Source organism: Liolophura sinensis, chromosome 6 (assembly GCF_032854445.1).
Source record: "Liolophura sinensis isolate JHLJ2023 chromosome 6, CUHK_Ljap_v2, whole genome shotgun sequence".
NCBI classification, from domain to species: Eukaryota; Metazoa; Mollusca; class Polyplacophora; order Chitonida; family Chitonidae; genus Liolophura; species Liolophura sinensis.
In genome coordinates, this window is record NC_088300.1 from 27,850,127 (window position 1) to 27,872,544 (window position 22,418).

The 22,418-nt window shown below is 36.8% G+C and overlaps 1 protein-coding gene across 1 annotated transcript in view; it reads left to right on the top strand.

Annotated features, from left to right (window-relative positions):
- Positions 1-357: 357 nt before the first annotated feature.
- The window catches only part of LOC135466610 (uncharacterized), a 50,578-nt gene continuing 28,517 nt past the window's right edge, over positions 358-22,418 (top strand). Inside the window, exon 1 of the mRNA XM_064744186.1 lies at positions 358-517. The gene's annotated coding sequence lies outside the window, so the exon portion shown is untranslated. The remainder of the gene's footprint in view (positions 518-22,418) is intronic.

Genomic DNA, 22,418 nt, shown 5'->3' on the forward strand with positions numbered 1-22,418 from the left:
CAGGTCCGATCAGCTCACTACGCATTCCAGTACGCACAGTTTGGGAATTCAAGGAACTACAACTGGTTCGACGCAGTCGCCTCACTTCCCTCATTGTCTCTCGGCAAATTGGGCTTGCCTAATGCAGGTGAAAATGCCATCAAGGCGCGTATAAAGCTGTGCTTAAAGCAGTTAAATCCATCGCTCTATTCATCTTCATGGTTCAGGAACTCCGCAGTTGAATTAACAACATTCCAGGACGTATCAGTTTGAAGGTGCTGGACGGTAAACGGATATGCTGAGAGGTTAGTTACCAGGCTAGCCTGCCGCATTCACTGATCTTACACAACAGCTCTACCGTTCTTGTTTGTTAAAGGTAAATACTCTGAGATCTGAGCCAGACATGCGGCGCAAGTAGACAGATACCTGAACAAAATATCATCAACTGTGGACAGCCTGTAGCAGTGGCCCTCAGACAGACTTTTCCATTGTATCAGTTTTACTGTCCACAAATCACCATGGATCAGCAATGTGTCAGGTGAGTAGCACCTTTTTTTTAATATCTTTTCCTTTAATTGTGTCTTATCATACTTTTGATGAATGAATTGAATGGCAAGAATTGTGATATTTGTATTAAGACTTGTAGATCTATTCAAAATATAAAGCATAAGTCTATGTTGATAACATCTTCCAGTTGTTCTTTGAGGTAACATTTTGATACACATGTAAATACTACTTCTGTTATCAAACATAATTAATATCCATAGATATTTAAAGAGAAAGTTAAGTTGTTTTCAACATAACCTTGTTACATTTGTATTAACCTTTACTTTTAATGGCCACTGAAGGAAGTTAAAGGGGAAAATTTATGATCTCACTTTTGTCCCCATTTGATATTAAGTATACCTTATGTAGCCTTGCTTTTAAAATGGAGTAGCTAGCTGGGAAGTTAAGTGTAGTCATACGTGAAGCTGACAAGGCTATTATGAGTGGTGATAAAGTGATGGTTGACTGGGCATGTGGGTGACTCTGAGTGTATGTCGTGAGATAAAGCTGAGGATGCCTGCAATACAGCTTTAACAGAACTGAGTATGTGGTGTAGTTTGAATACTGAATGGAAAACGAGAGCTGTCATATAGCCAATCAGTGCAACTATTGTATCCTTAAGTCTCCACTCATGATACACAAGTGCAGCCTTGCTACATTGTTTTATGCCTCATATTAAGGGAACTATTTCATGTGGGCTTGCATGAATTCTTCTTGTATTACTCTCATGATTTCTTACATATTTGTGTTCAAATCTATTGTAGTTTATTAATTATCATAGTTTGGTGAGGCGAATTTGTTGGAAAATATCAACATTACACTGCGTTCAACCAAAATCTGATTACATACATATATTCTTTCAGATTCCATGTTCATCTTCAGCTTGTATATCATGTTTTCTTAGTCACTGAATGATTAACCATATTTGGCATTTATGGTTGTCAGTTTAATATTAGATGTTACGTTTAATTGTTGATGTGCTGTTAACCTGAGAAATGTTATGCTTTGAAATGTAAAGATCAAAGATGTGAAAAGTGGGCTAAACTTTTTTGCAAATTTGAGAGAAATTAATTAAATTGAAGAAAGTTACAAGGGAAGGTGTATACGCTTTGTTTATCATGATAAGAAGATGATTTATAGCTAGTCTTCAGAGTTTTCTTCACTACATTTTCACAGATCAGTTACCTTGAAATGATGCTTTGTAAAACTTTTCATGAATGCAAGATTTGATATGAACGCTATAATGGGCAAAAGATACCAAATAAAAATCTCTGTTGTTGCTAACTGTGAGAAATGTAAACTGTGGAAAACTATTTATGGGCTAAGCTTTTGTTAATTGTGATAATAACGCTAACACAAAAAAGTGTATGTTTTGTGTGTTGTTTAATATTACATTAACATTAAATTAGGACAAGCAGCTAGGGTGTGTTTGCTTATATGTTTTTAGCTTAGCCTGAGAGAAAAGTAAGGATATGTATTTGGAGTAGATTAATAAGCTGTACAGGGTCATCTAAGGACAGAGGCTGTGGGAAGATGTCAGGTTTTATTGTGTTTTTAAATATCGGGGTGGTCTTACCAGGTCTGTGCACATATTTCCTTCCCTGCTTTACAACCCCACCTCTCCATCCCGTGACCAACAAATCCTTTCCCACACAAGTGGTCACCTAGTCCATGCATTCAAGTTCCACTGATTATATACTAATACCTTTTGAGCATTTCAAACTCTCTGTTCAAATTTCAGTGAATTACTGTGCATTACAAATATTGGATAGATGTACACTGTACATATGTTGTTAAAAGTTTGCATACATGACCTCAGATGCAAAAATGACTCTTCTTAAGAAAAGAAAAAAAATCTTTATTTGTAATTAAAGTGGTTTTCGGTCCAGCATAACCTAACAGACGTTTTTCATCAATTTTAAAGAAGACGAATATTGCCCACATGCAGTTTTGCTTTGTTTTTCATTATTTTATTTTGTTGGGATTCAAATGGTAGACCTATCATTATTGAACCAGGTAGTTCTTTGTTGTCCTGCAAATCTAATCTTCCATTATAACAATGTTTTTACACTGTTATGATATTTACAAATTGCTGAATATTGACAACTTGAAATCAACTTATTAAATACATTCATTCCAAGCTGAAATTCAAGTAATGTGTACCTAATGTGACTTTTCTAAAAGTTTGTAACTGCAACAAATAAGGTCTGTAAGTTTGTTTTTCTGTCTTCTCTCTCTGTTGCTGACATTGTTGACAACCTATCTTTTATGATACCAGCCATTCATATAATGAGGTGCCTGATGTGTTTGATAACAAATTGGTCTTCAGTATTTTTCTCATTTGTTTTTTTTTTAGGAAAAAAGGGTGTTTGAAAATATTTTTGCTTGATGGGTATTTGGGACTACATCTTTGTATATATAGTCTTAATAATAAGAAAAGTAAAATAATGTTTTACATAAGGGGGAGATGCATGCAAATAAATTTATTTGAATGTAAATTTGTTCTTTATATCCAAAATTACGATTTGTTCTGAATTATGATACTATTTATGAGTATATTAAAAATGAAAATATGATCAAAATCCATGTTGAACACATTTGTTAGCAGAAAAGATCAACTTCTAGTACAAATATATTTATTAAATATGTTTTTTCATCACTATTTATAACATTATTATGCAAAGACAGTATATAATGTACCAAGAAGAGATCCCAAAAACAAATTTTTCTTTTTGTGTTTAAAAAAAATTGGAACAAAATATTGGAGACCATATTTACAACTAACTTTTCACTGTCTTTCATCCAAATTTTATGTAATTTTTAAGTTTTCTCCACCTTTACACAGCTACATATAGTTATTGTCTCAGTTCAGAAAACTTACACATGCACTTTCATAACATAGATATACATTGTGACTGTATGTGTTGTCAGTAGCCGGTTCCGGATGTAATCAACTCTAACCTCCCTCTAAAGAACACTACTCTGACATGAGCACTCCCTCGTTTCACACATTCCTCGTGAAGATGACATTTCACTGGAGAGAAGTGAGAGTTTTTTAAGCAGAACTACCTATTCTGCACAAGATGTTTTGTCCACGTAGCAGATACAACACTTAGGGGGCACCCAAGGATTGGTCTAAACTTGTTGAATGAAGTGGTTTGTCTGGATGAAGCTATCAGCTAATGCAGATACATTGATCATAGAAGCTTTCCTCCTCCCCTCCCCAACCAGTATCACTAATTAATCATATTTTGTTAATCTTTCATCATTTCATTATCACTTCACATCTACCTTTTTTAAGGTTCTACGATTATTATTATAGTTGTAGTTTGTTGCGGGAGTCTAGACTTCTGATAGATGGGACATTTTTTTGGAACCTGTTTGGAACCATAAAGGGTGCTTTGGGAGTATAATTCTGCATTGACAGCATAAATCAAATGATAACGGTGCATAAGATAGATGCACATCATTGTTTTCTCAATAGTGCGTGATTTTAAAGTTCTCCATTTCATTTAAGATCAAGTTTGAAAAAAAAATGTGATTCTTTTGATGTAGATGTCTGGAGAAATACATCTTGTGTTGTCTTTAGATTTTATCTTGATGCCATTATTTTGTTTAATTAATATAATCAAAGGAGGTCCTTATAAAATTTATATTTGAATTATAAATCATAAATTAATTAATGCAGATATAACTATCCCTCATAATGATAATACAGCTCACGACGTTAAACCCCAAGCACTCACTCACTCACTCCAATAATACAGCACAGTGAATGAAAAAATTTAATGCAGAAACTTTAATGCAGAAAAAATCCTATGAATTCTATTATTAACACTGTTCCTTATGCTTGACATTTATATTATGCAAGTGAATTGAAGATGGTCATAAAAACAAAGCACAAGAGTGTCAGGCAACCTTGTGTATGAATGCAGCTGTCAAGATAAAGTTGTAATTATTATAATGTCATTATCACTGGTTATGGGGGGAAGGCGTATCATCCTGACCTGCCTTTTTGTCTCTGTGGATGGTGATGTAGTGCTTCCCCCGAGCGCTAACCCCTAGATAATAGTTGTTACAACATTGATTGCTGTGTGTTTTTAAAAACTTGTAATATGTGATTATTGTGCACGCACCTGTGTGTCAGCGCCTGTAGCTTATTACATCAGTCAGCCAAGTCAGATGTGAGATATAGGTGGTCTTTGGTGCTCAGGTGGTAATTTGCGCAGCCTCACCTTAGTTTAAAACCATTTGTTTTCCACCAGTATGGCAGGCATACATGTATCTGTAACTTACTTCAGGTTGGCAGTTTTCTCCTGGCACTCTGGTTTCCTCCTGTCACTCACCTCACGGAAACTATGAAATGTTAATAATATCCTTAATAGGTATCTAATTTGAACAAAAATTTTTCCGGTCATAGAAGCTAACTATTAAATGCTATTTCTGCTAAATACTGTGTTTTTTCTTTCACGGGGAAGTAATGTAGAATCCTGTTTTGCAATGTGCGCTATAAGAATGCGAACAGGAACCAAACCTTCACGGTTAGTTTCACCATGGTTTACCACACAATCAAAACCTCCAAATGTATGTAGAAAATGTTTCTGCCAGGATGCTTTTAAGTCTCATTTAAGTGTAGATCTCTTTTTTTTGTGATTGTACACATTTTTTCTTGGAGAATAATTTCTATGGCTCTTTGTCTTTTTGTGATTGTAGGCATTTCTTCTTAAACTTCTTAAAGTTGTGTTCAGTTTTCAATTACTTTTCTGTTGCTTAATCAGCTTTATTTTTGTCCTATCTTGTATCTCCAGTGCTCCATGCCAGTTCCAAGTGTAACTTAATTAATCTGACCTAATCCAGAATTAAAGGAAGCAATTTCGTTTTGTATGGGAGCTCAACTCAGTGATCAGTCTGTCTACACCTTGGGTTGGGTTGAAGATATTCTTTTGTTAAACTGGTAATACAAACACCATATTGATATACGAGCATCATTTATATAAATAGGTATAGCTCTTCACAAGGTTTTCCATAAAAGTTGAAAGGTTACTGAGAATCACTTCATCTGTTATTTGTCTTGAACAATATGACTGCTCATGTGTATATTTTGTGATATATGACTCTATATCTTGGATGATTTGACCAACATTTTTGGACGATTTGACCTGTATCCATATTATTTATCTTGTATCTTCAGTAGATAAACATGTCCTCTGTTGTACTAGTTATATCAGTTGTACCTGGGATTATTATTGACGTCTATCTTAATCCCCTGTACAACTGATATAATTAGTACCTGTATCTCAGTAGTATCAGTAAACCTGTCCTCTGTTGTACTGGTTGTTCTATATCTTCAGTAAATGTGTCCTCTATTGTACAGGTTGTCCTATATCTTCAGTAAACCTCTCTGTTGTACTGGTTGTCCTGTATCTTCAATAAACCTGTCCGCTGTTGCACAGGTTGTCCTGTATCTTCAGTAGACCTGTCCTCTGTTGCACAGGTTGTCCTTTATCTTCAGTGGACCTGTCCTCTGTTGTGCTGGTTGTCCTATATGTTCAGTAAACGTGTCCTCTATTGTACAGGCTGTCCTATATCTTCAGTAAACCTGTCTGTTGTACAGGTTGTCCTATATCTTCAGTAAACCTGTCTGTTGTACTGGTTGTCCTGTATCTTCAACAAACCTGTCCGCTGTTGCACAGGTTGTCCTGTATCTTCAGTAGACCTGTCCTCTGTTGCACAGGTTGTCCTTTATCTTCAGTTTACCTGTCCTCTGTTGTGCTGGTTGTCCTATATGTTCAATAAACGTGTCCTCTATTGTACAGGTTGTCCTATATCTTCAGTAAACCTGCCTGTTGTACTGGTTGTCCTATATCTTCAGTAAACCTGTCTGTTGTACTGGTTGTCCTGTATCTTAAGTAAACCTGTCCTCTGTTGCACAGGTTGTCCTGTATCTTCAGTAGACCTGTCCTCTGTTGCGCAGGTTGTCCTGTAGGATCTTCAGTAAACCTGTACAAACTCTGTTGTACCACTTCTCCGGTATCGTAGATATACCAGTCCCCTGTTGGAGTATCTTCAGTAAACTATTTGATCCTAATCTGTATGTACCTTCAGGTATTCCTTTCAGGTGGTGTTCATTGAACTTGTGGATTAAGTGCCAGAAGGTTAACACACTTATGTAAATCTCCCTGATTAGAACAGGAATCTTACGTCTGTGAATGGAAAATTCACAGTCAACAGACACTTCTTTAAGAATAGGTTACTGTCAGAAAAAGGTCATGGGGATCTATTCTAATAGTGCTACAGGTATCTAATTTGATATAGATAAAAGTTGCATGTTTTAGAGAAGTTAGCCTTTCTTCAGAATAAGGTGATACATGTGTGGTGAAGTAGTTAAAATGTACATGCAATGTAGGAAATTGATATCCCTATGAGAAGGTAGTTCTCAGAATCTAAAATTTGAGAACCCTGGATTGCAGTGACATACATGTTGTATTCCTGTTGCTTCTCAACATCTGTATTTGTAGATAGGTGTACATTGGCTGTATGAAAGCTCAGGACTCTCTTGGGTTAACATTTACATGCTATATACACTGAACATACATGTATATGTAAACCATTGCATCACCAAAAGTGGTAATTGCATGTGTAGATTGAAATGTGATGACAGGCCAGTAACACTCAGTTAATTACTGGTACTGTAATTGTTAGAACTTTTTGCATTGTTGGAAGATCCATGATTGTTTAAGCAATTTAGTGTGTGTGTGTCTGTCAACAATCTTTGGATGTAAGTGGATTTCCAACGGGCTCTGCCCTGTTTCCTACTACCATAATGCTGGCGCAGTCGTATAAGTGAAATGTTCTTGTAGATGGCGTAAAATACCAATAAGGTAAATAAATAAATATTCTGAGCACAATGTTTTGTGTAGACTGATAAAATTATACTTTTTGTGAAGATTGGCCCTAATATAGTTTGTCTCGAAAATGAAATTGACTAAGGTGCTTATAAAATGTCACTTAAAGTTGCTGATTCATACGCAAAAGGTTGAGGAATTAGGGGAAGAACTGGTTTTTTCCATATTTTGTAGGTTACTAACTTTACAGCACTCTTTGAACTCTTGTTTATATGTAGGGGGATGGTTCTGTAATTATCCCATAAAGCCACTAGTGCAGAACTATTGATTATATCATTCATGTTCCCTGTACGAATCAGCCGCAACACGACCGGACTGTATAACGATAAGTGCTATTTGTGTTTTCCTATCATATACAGCATATGGCATAAAACACCAATCAAATAAATAAATATCATATACAGCCATTCTCCCAAACCAGTAGGATTGCTTTGTGATCATATGTTAATTTTTTGCAGTTAATTGTTTGCTTCTGATACTTTTTATTTTTTTGACATTGTTTTCTTCTCTTACATAATAGCTTGCGGTGCCTGAGGGAATGAATGTATGATTAAGGTTTAATATCCATGTTGGCAGTACAGTGCCATATTGTGGCGAGGCACTGAAGTGATGCCAACATATTCATAGTGCTACCTCACTGAACATCTTGCTTAAGACACCCCATATAACACCCCGTGTGGCACTCCATGTGACACCTTATCTAGTAAAAGGAAATATGTTTGTGTAAACCAGCATTTGAGCTATTTCCTTATGCTGAGCAAGCCAGCTCCTCAGGTACCAAGGTATCAATATGGCCAAGTTTTGGGTATATCTTGACTTCATAATAAACCTGGAAAACATCTGAGTGACTTGAAATAACCTGCAGTTATCTATACCTAAATGTGGTAATTTGTTATTCAGTGAAAAAATATTGTTTCTTTTGTTAAAAAAAAAAAGTTTTCACACATCCTTGTTTTCTCGTGCTATGTTAGGTGCAGAAAATGATGCTTCCTCTTTATCGGACTCATGTTTGGTCCCCAGTCACAACTGTGTCAGGAATTCTTATGTGAAAATTACACCACTCAGATGACCCAAGGAATGTAGTAACCAGAGAAGCTCCTTTTGTGTGCAGCACTACTTTGTAACTGCTATATTTCTTTCTTTTTTTTTTGAACCAAGTATAGATTCCAGTCTCTTACATTGCATAATTCTTTTTTAAGTATTCTCAGCTTTCTGTAGTGACTGACAGGAGACTGTGATTACCTGTTAGGTGAATATAATTTCAGTTTTGACTGGCGTTTTCGGTTTCAAGTATGTTGCCGTGCCAGTCTGAAGGACTTCATTTGTAAGGGTTTTTTTTTGTTAGTTTTGTTTCCTTTTAAGCATCACTCGTATGAATCATCAGCTTTGGCTAAAAGGCTTTGAATCAAAAGTGGAACGGAACATACGTATAGTTTAAAAGCAGAAAAATGTTTTCTGTCTATCATGACACATACTTATTTATTAAAGTAAGACCTAGCCGGTGGTTGGGGGGGGGGGGGGGGGGGGAAGTATCAGTTTGTGTATCAGTCAATGGTAGTATTGTTTCCACAGACCTTATATGGTAATACATGCGAGGAATTACACTGTTTCAGTTTGTGTACTTATTCAAAAGTCAATACCTAAAGGTATTTTTTGTGCATGAGGTCAAAATGTTCATATATATCTGGTTGTTGTGTTCACAATAGAGAAATCATTTGACAAAAAGACAGATTGTAGCAGTTAATGTGACACACATCCTGTGGAAGTCATTCATTGTTTTCTGCATGCCTTCGTGAACTCAACTTATTTGGCACAGTAAATTTGCGTTCCAGGTTTGTAGCAGTTATCGGGGCTTCCGTGGCTCAGTTGATTAGTGCGTTAGCGTAATGACCCAGGAGCCTCTCACCAATGCAGTCACTGTGAGTTCAAGTCCAGCTCATGCTGTCTTCCTTTCCGGCTGTACGTGTGGCAACCTGCCGATGGTCGTGGGTTTCCCCCGGGCTCCGCCCGGTTTCCACCCACCATAATGCTGGCCACCGTTGTATACGTGAAATATTCTTGAGTACGGCGTAAAACACCAGTCAAATAAATGAATAAATGTAGCAGTTATCTGCAGGATTTTGTTACATTGGTACATTTGTACAATTCATAAGCATAAAATTTGGAACTTAGTCATAAAAATTTCTTAATTTTTCTTCTGTTGAATAAGTTCCTAACTACAAATGTCATCAACCTTTTTAATTCAGGTCATTACATATGTTTTGAGAGCAGTGTTAAAATCCAATGTGAGCTTAGAACGTCAAATGAGGGGAGATAACTTCTGCAGTCTCTCCAGCAATATCTTTTGGCAATAACTCAAACTTATGCATGTGTGCTTTGTTGCAGTATTAGGTGTTTTTACACTTTGAAAATTTTTTAATTTAATATAGTAGTTAGTCAATGCTGACAATAAAATTTGACATCAACTGAAGGAAAAGCAAGTGGTACATTTTTTTTGTCATATTTTTCATACCGCTGCACATGAATATATATAATGCAAGCCTGAAATATTGACATGATTGGTATATGCACATGTAAGACTAAGATTGATTTCTTGTAAACATGACTGTGTATAGGTGTACTCATTGCATTAGAGTTTTACAGGATTATATTATTATTTAGGAATATTTCACTCATGCAAAATTTTTCAAATGTAGGAACTGTCGTGTGTGGAGGAGATAGAGCCCTACGCAATGGTAGCACACAAACCAGTCATAGCTGAATTTGAGCATGTAACTTCATCTGTCAAGTGTGGGAAGTTGGCAAGGAAGGAGACACCCACTCCCAACACCCACATATACATATATATATTTTCATGTTTTGATGTGAGTGGATGGTGTGGTTTACAGTCAGCAAAAGTATATTTTCACAGATAAGGCAGGTATTTGCTCATTCAAATAACCCAACTAAAGTCATTGTTCTTATTGCTGGGCATGGCCAGGTGTTCTTGTTATTCTTGATGATGAGGTGAAGTTTTTGTGTTCCAGCTTGTAAATCATTTTTTGTGCATTAAAATCCTTTGCTGTTTCACTTAGCATAAAAGTGAGTAGGTAGGTTATTTACATTCAGTAACTACTCAGCTCATCAACACAGTTTACAATTTTTAAGGCTGCGTCATTTAATAACGTGCAGATAAATTAAACTTTGATTGCATTTACACGTAAGCTTAATAGCTAACGGCATGTCATCTAGACCGTCTCATTATAAATTTGATTGACCAGCCATGGCTGAGTTTGTGAGACATTGGATATCATGCACATATATCAATGGGGTTATTGTAACTCGTGTTTCGGACATTGAACATGTTTGCATACCTGTGCATATCTTACAACCTGCTCTTGAATGTCCTTACAAGCTGGCTGACTCATCATAATGCTTATTCTGAATGAATTCATCTGAGTCTCTAAGTCCAGTAATCATCAGATTTGGATGTAAATTTGAGTGTAGATCAATGTGACCCACTGATGTAAGAGATTAGGAGGCTCATGTATGGCTGATTGCTGTACACCTGGTCTGGGTTGTGGTCACTTTTTGAACAATCTGTATGTCAACCTAAGCAGATGTACTACAAAGTCAGATGTAACTTTTTCAGTTTGCACTGTTAATCCATATTCGGACAATTCAGACAATAAAACTGTGTATACTTTAGGCTTTTTTTAGGGTGGTTGTCCCTTCAGATGGTCAGCTTATATATTTTTTGTGTTTTCGTGTACATGCAAGCTAGGAGATAATAATAGCAAATATAGAGCCAAAAGTCTTTTAAGATAAGTATTAATGTTATAAAGGACCACACATTAGGTAGAAAACCAAGCCTGTGTGTGATAATATGGGAAGATCAGGTACATGTAAATACCTTGCATTACTGCCACGAGTAACAATAAAAATATTTGGTACCTGGAGTGGAAAAAAAATCAGAACAATCAAAACACTCTTTAATCTGGCTATGGCAGTATTCATAACTTGCTTGACATTGGATCATTTTTTGCTGAGGGTTTTGACGATTTAGCCACGACGTTAATTGTGGCGCTGATAATGATGTGTGAGGATTGGTGAGAGCCTGCATGGTCACTAGAAGCTACCAGCTGAGGTACAGGTACAGGTACAGGTGTTAAAGCAAACCCTTCAGGTGAGATGGACTGCTGTTTTTATGGGGGTTGTTCAGTACTTATACTTTATCATCACGATCAAACTCCCATCAAGTGCAGTGTACAGTGTATGTTGCCTAAAGGCATTACTGATCATACTGGCCAGTTTCCTCTCTACAGAAGGTTCTTTTCTCAGACTTTCTGCATGTTATCTTAACTTTTTAATACTTCTCCAGTGTTATCTCCCTTTATCTTCCCAAGTACACACATCTTTGCAACATCTTGTTTGTAGCAATTTTTTTAAACCTTATTTTTGCCGGATTAGCTTCTAAGCTGTTGTTTTTTTTTTTTGGTATTTATTTACTTTTAAAGAAAAACATTTAAAGGTAAATTTACTGATCGTGCAAATGAGAGGTTAGGGGCACCTTCAGCCTGTGTGTTATTTGTGGAGAGGCTGTTTGCTGTCAGTTACCTCAAAAAGAGTTGTAGTAACCAGAGTTGTGGGGGGAGAAAACATGTTGTGGGCGAGATGATTCACTTAAAAACAGCAAGGCAAAATCCGAGCTGGCAAACATAGAGTGTGGTTAAGCCTGGCTAGCCATCAAGTTTGTTGAACAAGCCACACACAAGATTCAGACATACTCATTATTTGTTTTCAGGTTTTTCACCTGGGTTTGAAATAGATTTACAGAGTAAAATTTAGAGAAGTTTGTTTGAATGCGAGCAGTTGTTCATGATCAGAAAGCTTTCTCCAGTGGAGTGAATTTGTAAAGATCACGTTTATTTTTCATGGAGAGGTTCATGGAGCAATCAAACCAGTGTGTAACAGAAATATGCTGTTCGGATTCAAGAGTTCAACAACTGTTATTAAGAAATGCTGAGTTGCATATAGAATTGTAATTCCTCAAGTTTATTTGCCTTGGTTCAGTGTTTATACTATGGCTTTTACAATCTGAGCCATGTATACATCACCTTATGAGAGCTTTGTTGATAGTTTCACACTGGTCTTTTCATTGTAACCTGCGGGATTAGGTTCTACATAAACATTTCTCAAAAGCCTTATGGCAATAAATCTGGTCACACTTTATGGTTTGGGATTGGTTGGGATGAATGGTTACAGAGCACAAACAGTTCTCATCCAGACATTGAGAGGTCCTTTTTGTTGTTGTTTTTCTTTGTTTGTTTTCTTCTTCTGGATGTGAGGAAAATGTGTTCCTTTAGCACTTTCACTCAATTGCCTGTGGTGCTTATCTAGTAAACTAGATAAAAATATTTTATACGCTGATAAACGAAGTGTTCTGCACAGAGTACAAGCATTTAAAGAAAGCCTTTATTGGTGCTTAGCTTCTTTGTAACATAACATACCTGAGACTGTGTATCTTTACTCTGCATATATAGGTCAGATCAATACAAATATGTGTAGAAAGTGAAACAGTATCAAGCCGTTTACCTTGTGTTACACACTGACATCAAACATGGACATCAAAGCAAGGTGATGTCGTTATTAGATGTAAGATGACACCATACCTTTATGAAAGAATAATATGCAGCTGTCAATCAAACATGCTGATTATTACCTTTTAGAAGGCATGATGGTTTAAAAAAAAAATTATATCCAAAGAATACTTCGAGCCTGGTCTTCAGAACTGAAGCTCTGTGGCTGCAAATGCCCTTTTAAGTATTAGAAAGGCTGTAAAACTTTCACGGTTTTTGGCAAGACAGGTTTTGCTGGTTTTAGAAAGTGTTTTTGGGGATAAGAGGGGGCATGAACCAGAGCTAAGCCTAGTTACCTGAGGGTGTGCCAACACCAGATTGAGTAAGGAGGGTGGGGGAGACAAATGATCGCACTGGAGAGCTCATGCAGATAGAGGTGTAAACAAACCTATGAGACAGGAGCAAGCACCACTCACCTGTATCAGGTAGGAGGGTAGAAAATGAATAGGTTTAGCTGCCTCTTCTGTTCTGCATGGTAGTTAACAGTTGGTATGAAAGGGGATAATGCAGTCACTTGTGGTGATTCAATTGTCGTTTCTTGACAGTTTGTGAGCAGGTTTAAAGCTTTTATATGAAAACCCATCTCTGCTTGTAGATACATGCATAGACACTCCAGCAGATACTTATTGAAATGATTAACCATTTTTCGCCTCATCTGTCAACTTAACAAAATATGACCCATTAATATTGACCCATTTGCTTTGTGTACACTGTACACAAGAATATTTTACTTATTAAATGGCTCTAGTAAGTTACTTTCATGGAGTGTCTGAATTAAACCATTAGGCAAGTATAAAATTACCTTTCCTAAATATGACATTAGCATGCAGATCAAGTACATTGTGTATGCCATATTGATGTATAGGCAAGACGTCTCCATCAAACTTCATGTAAGACTACCTGAATGGCCCTTACAGTACAATCAGCTGCATGCTTATTGTCTCCAAAGCTCCAAACACTGATTTATGCAGGCTATACTGTGAATTATGTACACCGCTGACATGTCTACAAAATGACATTAGTACTGTTAAAGAATCATAATGGCTTCTTAGACAGGATATTGTTCTTATGACTCCTGACATTAATGTCACGTAAATTGATTGATTACAAAGGCAGTATTTCATGAATTTATTATTTATTTATTTGATTGAAGTTTTATGCTGCACTCAAGAATATTTTCACTTATGCAATAGCAATGCAATTAAGGTGTGAGCTATGAAGCCGTGCAGAGGCCTGGGGAAGTCACAACTATCTGCAGGCTGCTGCAACATTGCTACATGAATTTTATAATGGCAAAAAATGTTTATAATGAGACAATGACTGATTTCTGTTTGATATTAAAATCAGATTCATACTCTAAAATCTCCTGGCTCAGTTGCTTAGCATGCTAGCGTAGTGTAATGACCCAGGAGTCTCTCATGAAAGCAGTCACGTGAGCTCAAGTCCAGCTCATGCTGGCTTCCTCTCCGGCTGTATGTGGGAAGGTCTTTCAGCAACCTGCGGATGGTCGTGGGTTTCCCCCAGGCACTGCCCGATTTCCTCCCACAATAATGCTGGCCGCCGTCGTAGTGAAATATTCTTGAGTACAGCGTAAAACACCAATCAAATAAAAAAATAAAATCTCCTGTAGTGAACCTTTAACTGAGTACAGCGTAAAACACCAATCAAATAAAAAAATAAAATCTCCTGTAGTGAACCTTTAACTGTGTGTAAATAAATTCTACAGCTCACATTGCTGTGGGAATTCATATGGAGACTATAGGCAATTTTCTTGTATAAATGTGTTGAATTGTGTGGCAACCATAAAATTTGTGTAACTAGATATTGGCTTGGTCTTGATAAAGAAACAGTTTTCCTACCCTGTGTTTGCTATACTGCTTGACCTGAACTCTCAAATGAGCTAAGGGGCTTCAAAGTTCATCCTGTATGTGTCTTATATTTGATCTGTCTGGATTGTTGAAATAGCTGTGAATCTTAACCCCACCCCCTCCCTTCCACCCCTGTAGACCTGACCCACTTCATAAAGGTTGCAGTTTATTTCTTTAGGTAAATGGAGTAAAGAGTATAACTGCCAGTATGCACAGCATTACCATTCCGTACAGAATGTTAGCTAGGATTTTTAAAGCGGAGCCATTCCATGATACCTTATTTGAGAATTTTGCCAGTGTATTTTCTGTATTTTTTCCAGACTAACATCACAAATTTTCATCTGTCCAATTAGACCTTCATTTTTCCAGTTTTGTTTTACAAGACCCAACATCCTGCAGATCATCACATCAGCCATGCCAAGTTTTCCTTATGTCACAATTAATACTCGATGACACTGCTCTCATTCTGGCGTCCCCTTGCATCTCCAATTCAATGCAACAAGGCTCATACATTAATTATGTTGTGAGTCCAGTCAGAATTATATGCCACTTGAAATATGAAGACCTAATAAATTTTGCCAGTCCAAATGACTGAAAGGTGGATCTCTGGCTGTAAAGCCTATATGTTAATTACCAAGGTGCAGGGTAATATTAACTTTTCTATATTCTATTAATAACCTTAACTTGAAAAGTTCATTAGCTCCTCAGAATGTTAAAAGGCAAGTTGTAACAAAGCTGTTCTACCTGACTTTTGTCCAGGCTGAGTGGATGCTAACTTACTCCTGTAAGGTTTGATTCTTGTAGTATAGGTATTTCAGTCATCATCGAGGTGCCTGGATGGATTGGGGGATGGGAGCAGGGGAACATCATGCAGCATCTGTGTTCAGGTCTGACTTACGATTTCAGAATTGTCAGTTAAAGTCAAATCTGAAGTTGAATTGAATAGGCATATTGTCTTGTGGATCAAATATACCTGTCCTCTGTTTGCCCTTTCTCTGTTCTGCTTGGGAATTTTCATATCAAAGTTTTCTTCTTACCTCTGCATCTATTTTCTAGCAGCACATTCTGACACATTGAACAATACCAGCCATTGAGGAGTAATATAAATTTTGTCAGAGATATGTCTGTGAAGTTATTGTTTCGTTTGACAGATGACACGCGCCTAAGATTGTCTGATCCATTGTCTGCAAATCAGAACTTTTTACCTGCCACAAAACATTTGTAAGAACAAATAGAGTATTTACTTTAAGAGACATGAGGATTTTCATCAATAAAAAAAACGCTTTTTTTTCTTCTTCTCTTAGATATATAGACAAAAGAAGCCATGTCTTCCGAGTGATAAAATAAAAACTGTTTCTTCTGCATGATGTAGAAACAAAGATTTACGATATGTTTATTTCATTTATCTAAGGTTTTAACAGGTTTTTTTAAAACTGAGATTTATAAAGTATGTTCAAGTAAGGTCACGTTATGTGTCAGGTTTTGTCTGTGATGACAGAGAGAGTGTTTACGCGTGTGTGACGATGAAATTTGAAGATAACCTGAATGATTAATTAGTATCACTACAGGTTTGACCAGCAGGAGAAGAGGCCAGATATAGTGTGGCTACTGAGCCCACTAAACCAGGATCCACATGTCTTCTGAGCAGCAAAATGTGTTGACATAGTTTTAAGCGGGAAAAAAGATCTAATTTTGTTGGCATGATTCATTTTAGTATTCAGTCTTTTCTTTAATTATCATTAAACAATGTCAGAAATGAGTAGTTCAGAAAATCTGAATAAAAAAGTAATACTCAGATAACTCTGGTTTTCATCTGCCTCATTTGTGCACGACGACCTAAATATGACTGGTGCTGATTTGCATAATGAGGGCTAAGTCCCTAAATAAAGCAGGTAAATGGGTTCATTAAGCCTCGTTTACCTGTTGCACTGGAGTAATTTGACTCGCAATTTGCCAACGAAATTGACTTCAAGCATAGGTGATGCAGTAAATGCGTGTCATAATGATAACTGTGAATAGAAGGCTATGTAAATTGTTAAAAATTTGATATACCATTGATTTGTATACATATGAGAGAGGTCTCTCTTTCTCTTTTTGTATTTGATTCATTAGTGTTATTTTTATTATGTATGATGCTTGTATTTGAGTCATTCTATATACTTTAGGTGAACCAAAGAGATGATGTCGTGGATATTTTACTGATTATATCATTCATAACCAAGTACAGAAAAGGTTGATTTTATAATGCACACAATCTATATATACTTTGGTACTCCATTAGCGCATCTTTTTTTTAAAAACCTATTTAAAACCTAGCTAACATACTAGTGAAGGGTGCTTATAACATTGCATATCTTAAGCTGTTATGGCTTACATTCTGTGTTATATGTGTTAGCACATTTCTAGTAATGATAGGGATCATCCTAGCCATGTACTGTTTGATAGTGGATATTGATGTCTGAATGAACACGTACTAATACAAGGGTTGTCTTCAGATAGTCCTGTTTTGTGATGGATATCGATGTGTTTACACACACATATAGTGATGGTGAGGATCACCCTGTTGCTGTGTTGTTTGATAGTGGATGTTGATGTATGAATGAACACGTACTAATACAAGGGTTGTCTTCAGATAGTCCTGTTTTTTGATGGATGTCGATGTGTTTACACACATATAGTGATGGTGAGGATCACCCTGTTGCTGTGCCGTTTGATAGTGGATGTTGATGTATGAATGAACACGTACTAATACAGGGGTTGTCTCCAGATAGTCCTGTTTTTTGATGGATATCGATGTGTTTACACACATATAGTGATGGTGAGGATCACCCTGTTGCTGTGCCGTTTGATAGTGGATACTGATGTGTGAATGAACACGTACTAATACAGGGTTTGTCTTCAGATAGTCCTGTTTTGTGATGGATATCCATATGTTTACACACATATAGTGATGGTGAGGATCACCCTGTTGCTGTGCCGTTTGATAGTAGATATTGATGTGTGAATGAACACGTACTAATACAGGGGTTATCTTCAGATAGTCCTGTTTTGTGATGGATATCGATGTGTTTACACACATATAGTGATGGTGAGGATCACCCTGTTGCTGTGTCGTTTGATAGTGGATATTGATGTCTGAATGAACACGTACTAATACAGGGGTTATCTTCAGATAGTCCTGTTTTGTGATGGATATCGATGTGTTTACACACATGTAGTGATGGTGAGGATCACCCTGTTGCTGTGCCGTTTGATAGTGGATGTTGATGTATGAATGAACACGTACTAATACAGGGGTTGTCTCCAGATAGTCCTGTTTTTTGATGGATATCGATGTGTTTACACACATATAGTGATGGTGAGGATCACCCTGTTGCTGTGCCGTTTGATAGTGGATATTGATGTGTGAATGAACACGTACTAATACAGGGTTTGTCTTCAGATAGTCCTGTTTTGTGATGGATATCCATATGTTTACACACATATAGTGATGGTGAGGATCACCCTGTTGCTGTGCCGTTTGATAGTAGATATTGATGTGTGAATGAACACGTACTAATACAGGGGTTATCTTCAGATAGTCCTGTTTTGTGATGGATATCGATGTGTTTACACACATATGGTGATGGTGAGGATCACCCTGTTGCTGTGTCGTTTGATAGTGGATATTGATGTCTGAATGAACACGTACTAATACAGGGGTTATCTTCAGATAGTCCTGTTTTGTGATGGATATCGATGTGTTTACACATATATAGTGATGGTGAGGATCACCCTGTTGCTGTGCTGTTTGGTAGTGGATATTGATGTGTGAATGAACACGTACTAATACAGGGGTTATCTTCAGATAGTCCTGTTTTGTGAAAGATATCGATATGTTTACACACATATAGTGATGGTGAGGATCACCCTGTTGCTGTGCCGTTTGATAGTGGATATTGATGTGTGAATGAACACGTACTAATACAGGGGTTATCTTCAGATAGTCCTGTTTTGTGATGGATGTCATTGTGTTTACACACATATAGTGATGGTGAGGATCACCCTGTTGCTGTGTCGTTTGATAGTGGATATTGATGTGTGAATGAACACGTACTAATACAGGGGTTATCTTCAGATTATTAGTATTAAAGTTGCACTTGTGGTGTTGGTAGTTGTGGATGAGGAGTGAGGGTGTATATCATATGACAACATCAGTAGGACCATTCAGGGCATGGCTGTCAGGAGCAGGTTTAGCTGGATCAGTGTGTCAAGAGAAGAGGAGCTATTTGTACAACGACAGCTAGGAAATCTGATACCCTCATTCTACTATCTGAAAAGCAGAAACGATTTAAGCACACATTTATAGTAGCCTACATTTCATTGAAAGTGGACTTCCCCTTGTTCTCTATTGCTTCACTTTTGAAGATTTAAATAAAACTTTCTGGTCGTTGGGTAGCTTTTTTTTTTTGGGCTATGTTTGTACAACACTAAAGAATTCTGAAAGATAGGTATATATACATTGTTTGAAAGTCGCTGTGTAAATCTATGTACATGTAGATAACAAGCATGACTCGAAACTTTAGATGCCCTGGTGTGTACCTTTGTGTCACGACTCAGCAAGCGTGAGGGTATTTTTGTATCATGTTAATTTTGGCAGCATACATTTCTGCTGAGCATTGATGTGTAAGGCATGTTTGTAGAGAAGAAGACTATAGTAATGGACTATCAGCTAGAGTTTGGTTTTATCAAAAATACCATTGAGCTGGCTGTTACCATCAGTTTGTCTGCTTGACCTACAGCTAGTACCCTAACAACATCCATTGTCCATCGTGTGAACTGGTTTGACCTGAATGATTAAATTAATGTTGATAGGTATATTTAAGGAATCTAATCAAATTAATGACCTAGATCTTTCTTATGAAAGTGGACCTGATATTTTAAAGGAAATAAAATGTCATTATTTGTTATCTGGTTATAATTGATCAACTGAGATGATGTGATTTTTTAATTTTACAAGGGTATACATGTACAAGGTAGTGGAAATCCTGTCCAGGTGTCTGTATGACTTAGTATAATGAAGTGCATCAGAGTGTTAACAAAACCATTCAGACCTTGACTAGCAGAAAATCCCTTAGATTGTAAAATGTATCACGTGATTCAGCTAAAAAATTAGCTGGCATATGGTAGATAGTAGTGTATGCTGTTCTCTGCAGAAATATCAGTCACCTTTATTACCTGTGACATTTCAGTCTGTTGATTGTTTGGTCTGTCAGTCAAATTTTCATCATCCTGTCTTTATAAACATGGGCCATGCGTTTATCAAAGGACCTGAGTGCCGAGCAACATTGCAAACTTTTTGTGGAACGTTGCAGCTGTATTGCAAATTTAACCTAACCCTTTGTTCATTACCAGTATATGAACACAGTTGTTATTTAAAATTAATGATTAAAATGCTTGTAGTATAATTCAGAATAATATGAAGTAAAGAGAGAAAAAAGGTACGTGCAGTTATGTTGTCAAAAGTTTTTCCTGGCTGACATTGTTGGAGTGTAGATATATCATTTACATCCTGTGACACATAAGACCCAGGTTCAAGTCCTGGATCAGTGGCACAAGCTCTGCCTTAAAAAAATATGACCAGTACGTGGCAAGTTATAGATGTTTTGTTTTGTTCAAACTCATGAATTTTCCCTGGTTTCCTCCCAGCATAATGACCAGCCCTGCTAGCACAGTTGGTAGAGCGCCCGTTTCGGAAGCGATAGATACAGGGTCAATCCTGGGTCGAGTCACACCTAAGACTTTAGAAAAGGAAGTTGCAGCTTCCTCGCTTGGCGTTCAGCATGAAGGGGATCGTGCAACTACTGGTTGACACGTATCAGTATAATGGCTTGGGCGGGGCAGCTTACTTGCCTTTGGTAAGGCATCTCAGTGAAGCAGCACTAGATAAAATAGCTGTGGGAATTCGTCCTGCGACAAGGAGGTACATTACATGCATTCTAAGGATTCCTTTGTCGTCACATGACTGAAATATTGTTAATAACGACGTTAAACCCCAAGCACTCACTCACTCACTCCCACCATAATGATGGCCACTTTCGTATAAGTGATGTTCTTGAGTACTCTGTATGGCATTAAACACCAGTCAAAGAATTGAATAAATAAATTCTTTAATGTGAGTACAAATGCATGGTCCGTGATGATTTCCTTTATCATGCATCATCATATGAGAAAATTACTTTTCACATGCAAACAGGAGATTGTGTGATGGACAGATCGATGTATATACATACTAATGTAAGTGCGTAGTGTACATGTAAAACTTATTCGGCAAACTCCACCAACTTCCTCTGTTCTATTGACTTATAAATATAAAATGTAAGTTTGGGTAATGTATGTTCACATATGCAGCTTTATGTTTAACAAGTCTAATCTTCTCAGATATGTCTAAAATGTGTCTGTTTAACTTCACTATGGTATCTGATTAACGGTATTACAGGATTGAATCCAGCTTTCGGTGTCTGTTAGAAAAATTTCTGTGACTCATGATTTCATTGGTGAAATAATGTTTACTTCAGCACAAAACATGCATATGTAAAGTTAATAAACGTACCTTAGATGTTACGGTCACCATTGTGCTCTATTATAGGATCTAAGTTAATTTTAGCTGTAATATGTACAAATGTGACTTGTTAACTTGTCATCAATCTCCAGATAAACATCAGATTTCAATACTCGACCTGTGGCTTTATGAACTTCAACATGCGAGCGTGATACTGCCCGTTCTTATCTCCGTGGGGCTGTGGATACCTATTGATATACAATATGTATCTCACATCAGTGGGGTAGCTAATAAGCCTACATGTATAACAGACCCACTTGGCCACTGGTAACAGCTGAATCTAGAAAATCTTAATTAAACTGTACATGACATACATGCTGAATTGTTTTAATGTAATAGGCATGTAGGTAGAACAGTATGCATGCAAAAAGATGCAAAACACACTTGTAACTTTTTTGAATGTTTCTATAAAATTGTTGACTACCACATGTATCTGTATTATCTGTGTATTCATCAGTGGGTTTGCATTTAAAGAAGATAGTCTGGTTGGTCAAGTATAAAAATAGCCATCTCTCTATGAGTCATGGAAAGAGGGGGAGATAAATTAAATTTTCATCACTCTTAAGTGTTTGTTTGTTTGTGCCTGAAATGTCTTGCCATTTAAGGCTATAATTCATCTCAAATACCATTAAATGACGAAGCTTTACAGATGGACATTGAATGTGCAAACTTCAAATGTGAGGTGGTCTCTTATGCAAATTCAATACCTTGTAGCAAAATATCAGCTTTAAGACTGAAGAAAGGTTTATCTTGATATAAAGCGAGTTATTATCAATAGTGAGACATGTCAAAACAAGCATATACAGGCTTTTTCACTTTTCAGCACACCTTACACCTACATGAACAAGTATTCTAACAATGTTTTTGTAGTCAAGTGTATTAGATTCTGATAAGGACAGAG